The sequence below is a fragment of the Sceloporus undulatus genome, chromosome 1 (genome assembly GCF_019175285.1).
Source record: "Sceloporus undulatus isolate JIND9_A2432 ecotype Alabama chromosome 1, SceUnd_v1.1, whole genome shotgun sequence".
Taxonomy (NCBI): Eukaryota; Metazoa; Chordata; class Lepidosauria; order Squamata; family Phrynosomatidae; genus Sceloporus; species Sceloporus undulatus.
Genome location: NC_056522.1, coordinates 6,592,416 through 6,603,856, shown reverse-complemented (window position 1 = coordinate 6,603,856; position 11,441 = coordinate 6,592,416). Strand labels below are relative to the sequence as shown.

Here is an 11,441-nt window from a genome sequence, read left to right as displayed (position 1 = left end):
CAATAAAAATGCAAGCATAAATATGTGTATATATGTATGTATGGAATCATAGAAGAGTTGGAAGAGACCACACGGGCCATCCAGTTCAACCTCCTGCCATATGTATGAATAATAATAATGATAATACAATAACAACAGCAGCAATAGCAACAATAAAAATGCAAGCACAAATATATGTCAGCAGATGTGGGCAAAGGGAATGCTTTGTTTCATAACACCTAGTGAATTTGGTGGGCGGAGAAGAGGAGGAAGCATAAATTAGACTGCAGGGCTTCAGTCTTGGCCCTGATACGGCTCTGCTGTGCTCAGGCGGCTGTTATCTTGGCACACTGCCCTTTGCAAAGCTTCCATTCAGACGGTGGCATGGTGCCGAGGAAGCACTTGGCAGAGGGCAATTCCCCCCTCCACCATCCCTGCCGGCTGCCACTTCCAAACTGCTCACGGCTGAGGAAGGACCTTGGATTGGGAGCATCTGTGTGTGTCTGTGGGTCCCCTTGTGCTCCAGGCAGACGAAACAGCACATGGATCCTCTACTGGACACAAAGCCCTGTCCAACTTGGGTCCATGCTATTTGAAGGACCCCATCCTCCTATATGAGTCTGTTCAAGGTGTAGGATCTTCAGGGGAGGTACTTCTTTCAGTCCCACTATCTCCTCAAGTTTGTTCGGTGGGAACAAAGGAGAGGGCCTTCTTGGTGGCTGCTCCTGGGCTTTGAAACTCCCTTACTAGGGTACCTTCATCCTAGGGTTGGTGTCACCCACATTGTCATCTCCCACACTGACCTTCTGCCATACCACAACTATACAGAGTAGTAATATTTTTGTACTAAAGTTACTAACAAATCGTTATTCCTATATATCACCCAATGTAATGGCAATAGTTGTGACATAAACAACTAACAAAATTAAAATTATACCTTTACATTACAGTATCATACGCACAGCCTAAATGTATTTACATGTATATAGTTTAATGTGGTTAAAGTGAAAATTTGACTGAGGCTCCCTTATCTCAAACCAAACTTATTTCATGGGTAGACCTTTTTACTTTCTGACCATTCAATGTACACAATCTTTGTTTCATGGACAAAATTATTTTAAAATTTTGTATAAAATTACCTTTGGGCTAGGTCTATATGGTGTATATACGGTGCATATACATGAAAATTGTGTTTAGACTCCATTCACTCCCCCCCCCCCCCCCACAGTAGCTGCAGCCTTGATGCTGAACTACCTTTTCTTGTTCAGGATAAGAAAATATTTTTGCTGTTGTGTGCCTTCGAGGCATTTCTGATTTATGGCAACCCTATCACAGGGTTCTCTTGGCAAGTTTCTTCAGAGGGGGGTTGCCTGCCATTCTCTGAGGCTGAGAGAGTGTAACTTGCAGAAGGTTGGTTTGCATACAAAAATAAAATCTGTGCAACCCCATTTCTCTGTTAAAGTGCACCTCCTCGCCTTACTGATTCGCCATCTATATTGGTTAATTGGAACTAGAGCTGATGATGAACATCCAGTCCAGAAGAGGCTCTCATCTTACACCTTGAAAAGACCCGTTTTGATTACTTTTAATCCTCCTCATTCTCCCCCTTAGCTGTTTATTGACTGCTCCCAGCATGTCATCAGGCAGCTAGTTGTGTAATAGGCAATCTTGTTTGTTGGCCTTGTTAACCTCCCATCAGGGGTTTTTCTCAACTGCATTTCCCCTCCAGGTTTTGCTATCTTGGCATGAGAACCCTTTTTTATTCCACGTTATCATTTAGTCACACTCTTCCTCATTCCTTCCCATTTGATGTGTGGAAGCTAAGGTGACTGAACTGAAGCTGTTGTACTTTGGCCACATCATGAGAAGGCATGACTCACTAGAAAAGACAATAATGCTAGGAAAGGCAGAAGGGAGTAGAAAGAGAGAAAGATCACACATCATATAGACAGACATGATCAAGGAAGTCACTGGCCTGAATCTGCAGGACTTGGGCAGAATGGTAGAGAATCAGAAGTCTTGGAGATGTCTCATTCACAGGGTCCCCATGAGTCGAGGTTGACTCAAATCCAGTTAACAACAACAACAGCCTGTAGCAAAACTATCGCTGAATATCCCTAGCCAAAAAACAAACATGAAATCCCCAATGAAATGTATGGAGTTGGCATAGGTTGACAGGCAACTTCAAGACACATAGAAATATGCACACACACATCTGTAGCCTACTCTCCAACATTTCACAGATAAAAATTGGGACACATGGCCAAGCAACACTAGAGTCTGGTCCAGATGGCAAAAGTTATTGAATGAGGAAGAACATACATAACATACATGAGTGCAAACTACTGTTGCACCTTGAACTCAGTTTGAAGTAGGCATGCAGCTGAAGCAAGGTGAGGACAAAGAGGGAAGTGGGAGGAGGAATGAGAAACTGGGACATTTTAAAACCAGCTTTTAAAATATGGAATGGTAGAAGATTATTCAGGGCATTGGACCTGTGATTTTAAGCATGCAAGCATGTGCCCCACTGGTGACCTACCACTCATGGTTGACAGGCCACATGCCTGGACAGAGTGTTAAGGAACAGGAGATGCTCAGCCGTCAAAAGGGTTTCAGGTCTGCCAGATCATACGGTTGTGTCTCCGCTACCGATTATCTGCCGAGACAGCTGCGTTCCTTGGGGACGCCAGAGTTCTTCCTGCCTGAGGTGAGAAGAAGAACAAGGGAGGTCAGATCTCGTCGGTACCTGGCCTTCAGCTGTGGGACTCCTGTCCTCAAGATATTGGGCTGCCTAGTGATGTTGTCACTTGCGGAGAAAGAAGCCTTCTGTTCCTATTAGCTCCTCTATGTTGATGGGCCTTGAGGGATGATTATGGTGATGGGGGTAATAATAGTTTCTTAAAAGGAGATGTGTAGGCTTTTTTAGTCACATCTGAAGGGCAGGAAGAAGGTCCTCTGAGTATCAAAGGACCAGGTAGCCCTTTTGCTCCATTGGAACAAAAAAAATGGGCTAAGAGCCTCAATCAGAGGCTATGAATCATAATGTTCCAACACTGTAGCTCCATTCTTAAGTGGCCACACAACCCTTCCCATGTATTACAACAGTCTGTATCAGGGCATCCTTTGCAGTGTCCTATTTCACCATGGGAGTTCCTTTTGCACTACGAGCTCAGCACACAATAGGACTCATGTTGCAATAGCTACGCTATTGGTGGTGTTTGTGCAATGGCCCCAGGGACACAGCTATATCTCTGCTCCTTTCCTGAGAATATGAGGTTTGTGCAACATCACAAATCATCTTTACGTGATTGTAAGTCAGTTTATGGTGACATAAATACCTAAAAGGATGCCAGCTGTGGTATAATGACCTAGAAGGCCTGATCTACTCAGGTCCTGCTCCACCTAGGTTCAAAGAATACACTGAAATACAACTAATCCATTGAGGACACAAATCAAAACTTTCTTGATCAGAAATAGATAGAGAAAGGATGCATAAACAGAAATATATAAAGTGTTTTCATGTCCCTTTGGCCAAACACTGACATAGCCTCAAATGCAGGTGGTCTCTCAGTCTGCTCTGAAGATCATGGTGCTCTCTCAATTCCAAATGTGTCCACATGTTCTTGGGCATGGTGCCAGCATTTCCCCTTCCCATGCCCAGGGGTGCTTTCTACACTGCACAATTACAGTGTTATATTTCATGTCAACGGCCATGGTTCCATCCTATGGACTCTTAGGATTCATAGTTTAGAGAGGGATAGTTCACATTTTCAGCCAGGTAGCTCCAATGGCCCAAGAAACCCCAGAATTCTATAGTTAAAGTGGAACCACAGCACTATAGCTGTGCAGTGTGAAAGGGCCTCAGAACAAATAAGAAGTTCCACTGATGTAGGATATACATGGAGAATTTACATAAATTCAACCTAGATAATGAAGAAATGGAAATAGTTAAAGATTTCCTGCACCTTAGATGAAACATCGATCAGAATGAAGACTGCAGTTGACAGATCAGAAGAAGCTTAGAAATGGGAAAGGCAGCTATGAAAGAACTAGATAAGATTCTAAAGTGTAAAGATATACAACTGAACACTAAAGTCAGAACCGACCAACCCGTTGTATTCCCCATCACCATGTATGGATGTGAGAACTGGATAGTAAAGAAAACAGATAGGAACAAAATAAACTCATCTGAGATGTGGTGCTCCTCTTTGCTGCAGAATTTTAAGCATGATTGTTTGTGTGGGAAATTAGTACAGTACAGTGGTTCTATAATTACTGCAATCTTTTGTGTCTCCTTTTTTGTGGATAGGGATGTATATAGATTGTTTCCAATCTGTGGGCCACTGCTTTATTTTCCATATTTGTTGACAGATATCAGTTAAAACTAAGCTTGACTCTATCTCTGTGGGTTGTACTGTCTCTGTGGGTTCTACTGGCATGTTATCCATTCCTGGTGACTTGTTCTTTCCAATTGCTTTGAGTGTGGCTTTCACTTCACTTCCCAAAATTTGAGGTTCATCTTCTTAAGTTTCTTCTTCCCATGAGTCATTCATCTTTTCACATTTTTTATAAAAATGTTCTATGTATTGTTTCCATTGTTGGTTTTTAAAAAATTTCATTGTGGTCATTGTGGTATTGTGTTCCTCTTCTGATCGTAGAGCACCCCCAACCTTGGTTTAAATTTCTCTTTGAATTCTCAGATCTTGTTCTTCATTTTTTGTTGTTGGTTTCTATTTCTCTGCATTGATTGTTGTAGTAGTTCTCTTCATCCATACACACTATTGATTAGGCAGTAGAATTCATGGTTCTGATCAAGTTTCAGTCTCCCTTTCCTTTAACTTCCCTTCTTTCCTTAACTGCTTGAAGCATTTTGTCTGTCATCCATTGTTTCTTCTCCTTCTTTTTGGCTACAGGTATCATTTTCCTCTTTGTCCATAGTTCCTTTGGTTCCTGGAGAACTAGGCTTAATAGTGCAGACTTTTTTGTGTTGACCATATGGTAATGTCCATGTGTACAATCTCCTCTCCGGTTGTATGAAAAAGGTATTTGTGATTAATAGATTGTTGACCTTGCAAAACTCTGTAAGCCTGTCTTCTGCATTTTTCCTTGAAGTGGGCCCAGATCTCCCTACTGTTCTTGATTTTGGTCTGCATTCCAGTCACCTATGATTAACAAGCAATCCTGTTTTGGCGTGTTGTCAGTTTCTTCTTGGACTTTGTTGTAGAAATTCTAACTACTACTAACTACTCATGGAATTCTGCACTGGAGGGAATTGGATTAGATGAGACTTGAGTTCACTTCCAATTCTACAGTCATAAAGTTTTATGACATTTCTCCTAACATCCACCCATTTTCTTTCCAATTAATCCAAAGCTTTCCTGAAAGAATGAAGGACAGAACAATCTGCGCAAATCCTTGGTTCTTGGAGTTTCACTTCAGGTTTTGCAATGGCCCCATGGTCTCCCAAGTCCCACCCTTGGCCAACTGGATCTTTCTAACTGGAGACAAAATGAAATGAACCTGGGACCATTTGTGTGTAAAGCATCCACTCAACTGTTGAACCATGGTCAAGATCAGGGTTTAGCTCTATAGGAATCCTAGGGTCCATCAATATGAGTGTAGTGTCTAGATTGGGGAAAGTGTTCAGTATCAGTCTATTCTGCTTTGTTCAGACCTCACCTGGACTATTGTGTCCAGTTCTGGTCACCACAATTCAAGAAGGATGTTGACAAAGTGGAGTGTGTCTAGAGGAGGGCAATCAAAATGGCGAAAGGCCTAGAGGTTGGAAAAGAGAAAGGTGACATGGTAGCCATGTTTAAATGTTTGAAAGGACATCATATTGAAGATGGAGCAGGCTTGTTTTCTGCTGCTCCAGAGACTAAGACACTGGTTTAGTCCATTGCTTGATCCACGAGCAATGATTCAAGCTACAGGATAAGAGATTCCATCTAAACATTAGGAGGAACTTTCTGAAGGCAATAGCTGTTTGACAGTGGAATACATTGTCTTGGAGAGTGGTACAGTCTCCTTCTTTGGCAGTTTTTAAACAGAGGCTGGATGGTCATCTGTTGGGAGTGGTTTGATGGTGTCTTTCTGCATGGCAGGGATTCAGACTGGATGGCTTTTAGGGTCTCTTCCAATTCTAGGATTCTTGGATTCTTGGAAAGCCTTGTCCAGGATTAGAAGGCAGTGACAGAAGCTTGGTTTGGGAAGCCAGGAATATGCTGTGTTTGCTGTCATCTCAGGACCAGAGACAGTAACTTCACTGCATGTGGCTTTGCTCACTTTCCAACCAATTAACTCATTTCATGCTCAGCTTAACATTACCAAATGGGATTTGCTGGAAAGTTTGACAGGGTCATCTCCTTAGCAATGTAACACACCAAACTCCAACTCGCTGCTGACTCCGGTTCCTCACACCCTTTCCTCTTGCTTGTTACCCCAGATGCAAAGTAAAATGCCCCAAGAGTCCACTCAGATGCAGTGTTAGACATAGACTCCAAGGGGAGTAGACTCAAAGTAATTTAAGTAGTATAGCAATCTGTTTTTTCTTCAGTGACAGCAGGGGCATCACTAGGAGTGTGCAGGGGTTCAGGTGGCACCAGGTGACACCACTGCTTCTCGAATATCTGCTCTTTGGCAAAAACAGGCAGTGGCGTTTATCTGCATCCATTTATAATGCTGGAGCTCATCAGAAGAGATGGTGTGAGTGGGGCTAGGCTGAGTGGGAAGAGAAAAGAGAGGCCTTGCAGTTTTTAAAAATTAATTTAAATTTTTTTTTAAAAAAAATAGGCTTTTAAGTTTTAAAAAATCCCATCTTACCTAATTTTCAGTTAAATCACACTATGTACATGTAAATACATTAAGGCTGTGCATATGATATTGTAATTTAACATCATAATTTTAATTTTGCCAGTTGCTTATGTCATAACAACAGTAGGGCTTTGATATCCGCTTTGGGTTTCGTTCCAGCAACCCCCGTGGATAACCAAATCCGTGGATGCTCAAGTCCCATTATAGGCAGTGGCATAGTAAAATGATGTCCCTGATAGAAAATGGCAAAATCAAGCTTTGCTTTTTATAATTCATCTTTGAAAAAAAAAGATTTTCAAGACATGAATGGTTGAATCTCTGGTTAAAATATCCATGGATATGGAGGGCCGACTGTCTTACCATTACTTTATATAGTTGTCTATAAGTCAAGAAATTTGTGCCCAAAATTGATCCCAAAATCCTGGGTCAACCTATATACGGGTCAATATGTCAATGCCGAGGATGGCAGCATATTCAGTGACAAACACAGATGTATACACATTTTCCTCCCCAGTTTTCTTCCATGCCTAGGAATGGGCTGCTGGAAGCAAAGAGAGTGCAGGGCAGTTTTTATTTCTATGGGAGCAACAGCTGATCCAGTCACAAACACACACACACACCTTCCTCCCCACTTTCCCTAGTCCAGCATGCACGCGCGCACGCGCGCACACACACTTTCTCTCCTTGCCTTTTCCTTTTTTACATTTGGCTCTCCCCCAACTGACTCTTCCTCACCCTCTGTGAGAAGGCAAGCTGGCTGCTGCAGACAACTGTGGATGGGCCAGCAGTAAAGAGCCTCCATTCCAGGGAGAGTCTACTGTAAAAGTAGGTTTCTTGGCGGGATTAAAGGGGCAGGGGGTGCCTGTGACTGTTTAACCCCACTCCAAGGAAAAAATGGCTATAACCGGGTCTCTTTGGTGCTTTCTCACTGCGGCAGAGAAGTAAGTCCAGCTCCACCAGGACTAAGCCTGAAGGAAGGAGACTCCGCCCTCCACAACTGCCATCCGCCGGCCTGAGAGGGAGTTCACCAGGCAAGTCCAGTTCCATCAGGACTAGCCTGGAAGAAGGCAGAGCCCTCCCTCCAATCCATCTGCCTTGGTCCAGGCCTTAGAGGGAGAGAAGAACCATTGGACCTCATCCCCTTTCCCTCCATCATTCCCTTCTCCTTTTGTTTTGTGTCTTTTAGATTGTAAGCCTGAGGGCAGGGAACTGTTTGATTAAAAATAATATTGTAAGCCGCCCTGAGAGCCATTAGGGCTGAAGGGCGGGATATAAATATCTAAATAAATAAATAAACTGGCAGGGAAACAGAGCCACTGTGGACTTTAGGAGCCTCAAAGTCTTAACTTATCCACGGGTCATACCAAAATCCATAACTTTGGCCCCAAAACTTGCCCTTCACTTATACATGAAATCAACTTATAGTTGGGTATATACAGTATATTCAATGATATTTGGGAATTATGATTTTTGAGTAACAGTAGTACAAAAACATTACTAAGGATTCTGTATGGGGTAGTATGGAAGGAGGTCAGGGGCGGGGGAGACCATGTGTTACTGCACTGGGTGACACCAACCCAACTAGATGAGGAAAGAGAGAGAAGAGTAGAGAGAAATAATTGTTTCTCATCACCATCAATATACCTCTTGATTTCCTGGGATTGCAGAAACAGCCCCTATGCATTCCCTGTAGCACCATGGGGCAATAAGCAAGCACACTGGCAGATAAACAGTGCATTGCATGAAGCTGGTGCTCAGCAAAAGAACGGTGTAGCAGACCCACCATGCAACTATGCATTAGTAGATTTCCTCTATGAAAGCACAATATAGAATCTCAGCCAGTGTAATTTTTGGCAGTGTACAGCATCCCCATCTGACCTCTACTTAAATACCTCCAGCGAAGGAAACTCACTACCTCCCAAGGCAGATTGTCCTGCCAAGTAGTTTTTACCCAGAGGAATGGGAATGCTGTAAATATAGTGTATGTTGATTTCAGTAAAGCTTTATAAGCTGGTGAAATGTGGACCAAAAGCTGATAGATTTATAGCTAGTTGAAGAGCTGAGGTTTTCAAAGACCTGGACAAGTGGGGTGCTGCAGGGTTCTCTCCTTGACCTGGCCTTATCCAACATCTTTGATGAAGGAACAGATGGCACATCATTGAGCAAATTTCCAAACCACATACCAAAATGGGAAGCACATAAGAAGAAAGAATCAAGATTCGGTAATGATCTGAACAGATTGGAAGACTGGGCCAAAACTAACCAAATGCATTTCCAGATGGATACCTGTATATTTCTACATTCAGGCAGGAGAAATCAGAATTACAAATACAGAACAGGTGACACATGGCTTGACTTGCCAAAAGGAACTGGGGTCTCAGTAGACCACAGGCCAAGCATAAGTCAACAGTGTGGTGTGGCGGCCAAAAAAGCCAATGCAATTCCGGCTTGCTTCAATAAGAGTTTAGTGTCCAGATCGGGGGAAGTGGTAGTACCACCCTATTCTGCTTTTGTCTGACCTCACCTGGAATATTGTATCCAGTTCTGGGTACCACAATTCAAGAGGGATTTGGACAAGCTGGAATATGTCCAGAGAAGGGCAGATCATCAAAGGTCTAGAAACCTAGGGAACTGGGTCTGTTTAGCTTGGACAGTAGAAGACTGACATAATAGCCATCTTTAAATATTTGAAGGAATGTCATATTGAGGATTGAGCAAGCTTGTTTTCTGCTGCTCCAGAGAACAGGACATGGACCAGTGACCTCAAATGGCAAGAAAAAATGCCATAAACATTAGGAGCAACTTCCTGACAGTAAGAGCTGTTTGACAGGTTTTTAAACAGAGATTAGATGGGTATCATTCGGGAGAGCTTTAGTTAGATGGCAGGAGGTTGAACTAGATGGCCCTCAGAATTTCTTCCAACTTGTAGTACAATGACATCCAAAATCCACAAATCAGTGATACCTTTATGCGGAAAAAGAAAATGCACAAAGTACATCATGTGAGCTTTCAAAGCTTCACTGTCATCTTCATCAGGCAAGGAGGTTAAGAATCATATGAGGGGAATATAAAATAACAATGTTAGTCACAGGCTTGCATTTTCTCAAGGTGTTGTTGGTGTGTTATTCTTTGGAGCACAATAAATGCAAGCGGGTCCCTCCTCCTTCTGGCCATGTGGCATTGGGAACAAAGCATTCCCAAATCCAGGAGATAAGATTTGAATTCCAAAAAGGTACTTCTTGTGAGATCCTAGATGTCTCCTCTTTGTTAGTTAGAGAACATTGAATCTCTCAAGAGAAGCCTGATGAAGAAGCCAGTGGAACTTCAAAAGCTTGCATCATGTATTTTATGCATTTTAGGTGGCCGAATAAAGGTATTGCTGCTTTAAGGAGTTTGGATGTTATTGTACTTTTCTATATAGACAACATGGCAACCCTGATTATGCTTCCGACTGTGTTATTCTATGACTACAAAACCCAGAATGGAATTATTATATTAGAATGGAACACTGTGCTGGCTGCGACATTCTGGATGATGTAGTCTAACACCACTGGAGGCCACTAAATTAGTAAATACAGAGTAATGACAACATTATTTAAATGATTGTGTATCTGCCAGTGTGCCTGCTTATTGTCCCACAGTACAGTGTGGAATGCACACTGGCTATTTCTGCAATCCCAAATGATACATCAAAGGCACCAAACAAATAGTTATACACAATCCAAGAATGATCAACTGCATGACTGAGATCATGTTGGTTAATTCTAGTAGATGCATTAAATCAATTGTTCAATGGCAAATCAACAGCTGGTGTTGAATTGTGAGAGCAATGCTGGTTGTAGTGGTCAATTGTTGGACTAGGGACTTTATCACATGGGGGAAATGAGGGGTTTAAACTGTCATTATCCTGTGAAAGTTGCTCGATTGTGGTGAAGATTTTCACATGACATCGCATTTATAAAGAAGACTTATCCTGAATTAACCAGCAACAAATCATTCACAGGGAAATCCTGTGAATGATTTGTTGCTGGTTATTCCCTTGTTATTCCCATGATAAGTCCTCTTTAACTGTGATGTGTGTGAAAATCTTCTTGTGATCACATAACTTTCCTGGGATAATGACAGTTTAAACCCCTGATTTTCCCCCATGTGATAAACTTCTAAAACTCTGTGGGACCAGGGTTTGAATCCCCGCTCAGCTGTGGAAATCCACTGGGTGAAAGAGTTTGGGAAAGTCACACTCTTTCAGCTTGAGAAAACAGCAATGGCAAACCTCCTCTGAATAAATTTTGCCCAATTCTAGCAAAATGACTCCATCAGTCAGAGTTGACTTGAAGGCACATCAAGTAACAAGAAGATGGTATCATAGAGAAAGGCCAGCATAGTGTAGTACACTCGTCCCCCGGGTTACGAAATTAATTCGTTCCGGCGCCATTTTCGTAACCCGGAAGTTTTTCGTTAGCCGAATCCCCATAGGCGCTAATGGGGAAAAGCCGCGGCTCCGCCGCGGCTCCATTTTAAAAAGCGCCAGCGTTTTTTCGTAACCCGGGTAAACCTTCGTAACCCGGAAATAATTAATTAATTTTTTTTCCGTAACCCGGAAATTTCGTATCGCGGCGCGTTCGTATCCCGGGGTACCAGTGTAGTTG

General features: G+C 42.5%; 2 protein-coding genes and 1 long non-coding RNA gene across 3 annotated transcripts in view; 1 reads left to right on the top strand and 2 right to left on the bottom strand.

The window, feature by feature from the left end:
- Positions 1 to 11,441, bottom strand: part of C1H8orf74 (chromosome 1 C8orf74 homolog) — a 601,672-nt gene that overhangs the window by 272,935 nt on the left and 317,296 nt on the right. The window lies entirely within an intron of this gene.
- Positions 1 to 11,441, top strand: part of XKR6 (XK related 6) — a 206,338-nt gene that overhangs the window by 147,997 nt on the left and 46,900 nt on the right. The gene's annotated exons all lie outside the window — the stretch shown is intronic.
- Positions 1,886 to 11,441, bottom strand: part of LOC121930307 — a 25,951-nt gene continuing 16,395 nt past the window's right edge. Inside the window, exons 2-3 of the long non-coding RNA XR_006103915.1 lie at positions 2,519 to 2,681; positions 1,886 to 2,096 (exon numbers count right to left, since the gene is read on the bottom strand). This is a non-coding gene — a long non-coding RNA (uncharacterized LOC121930307). The remainder of the gene's footprint in view (positions 2,097 to 2,518; positions 2,682 to 11,441) is intronic.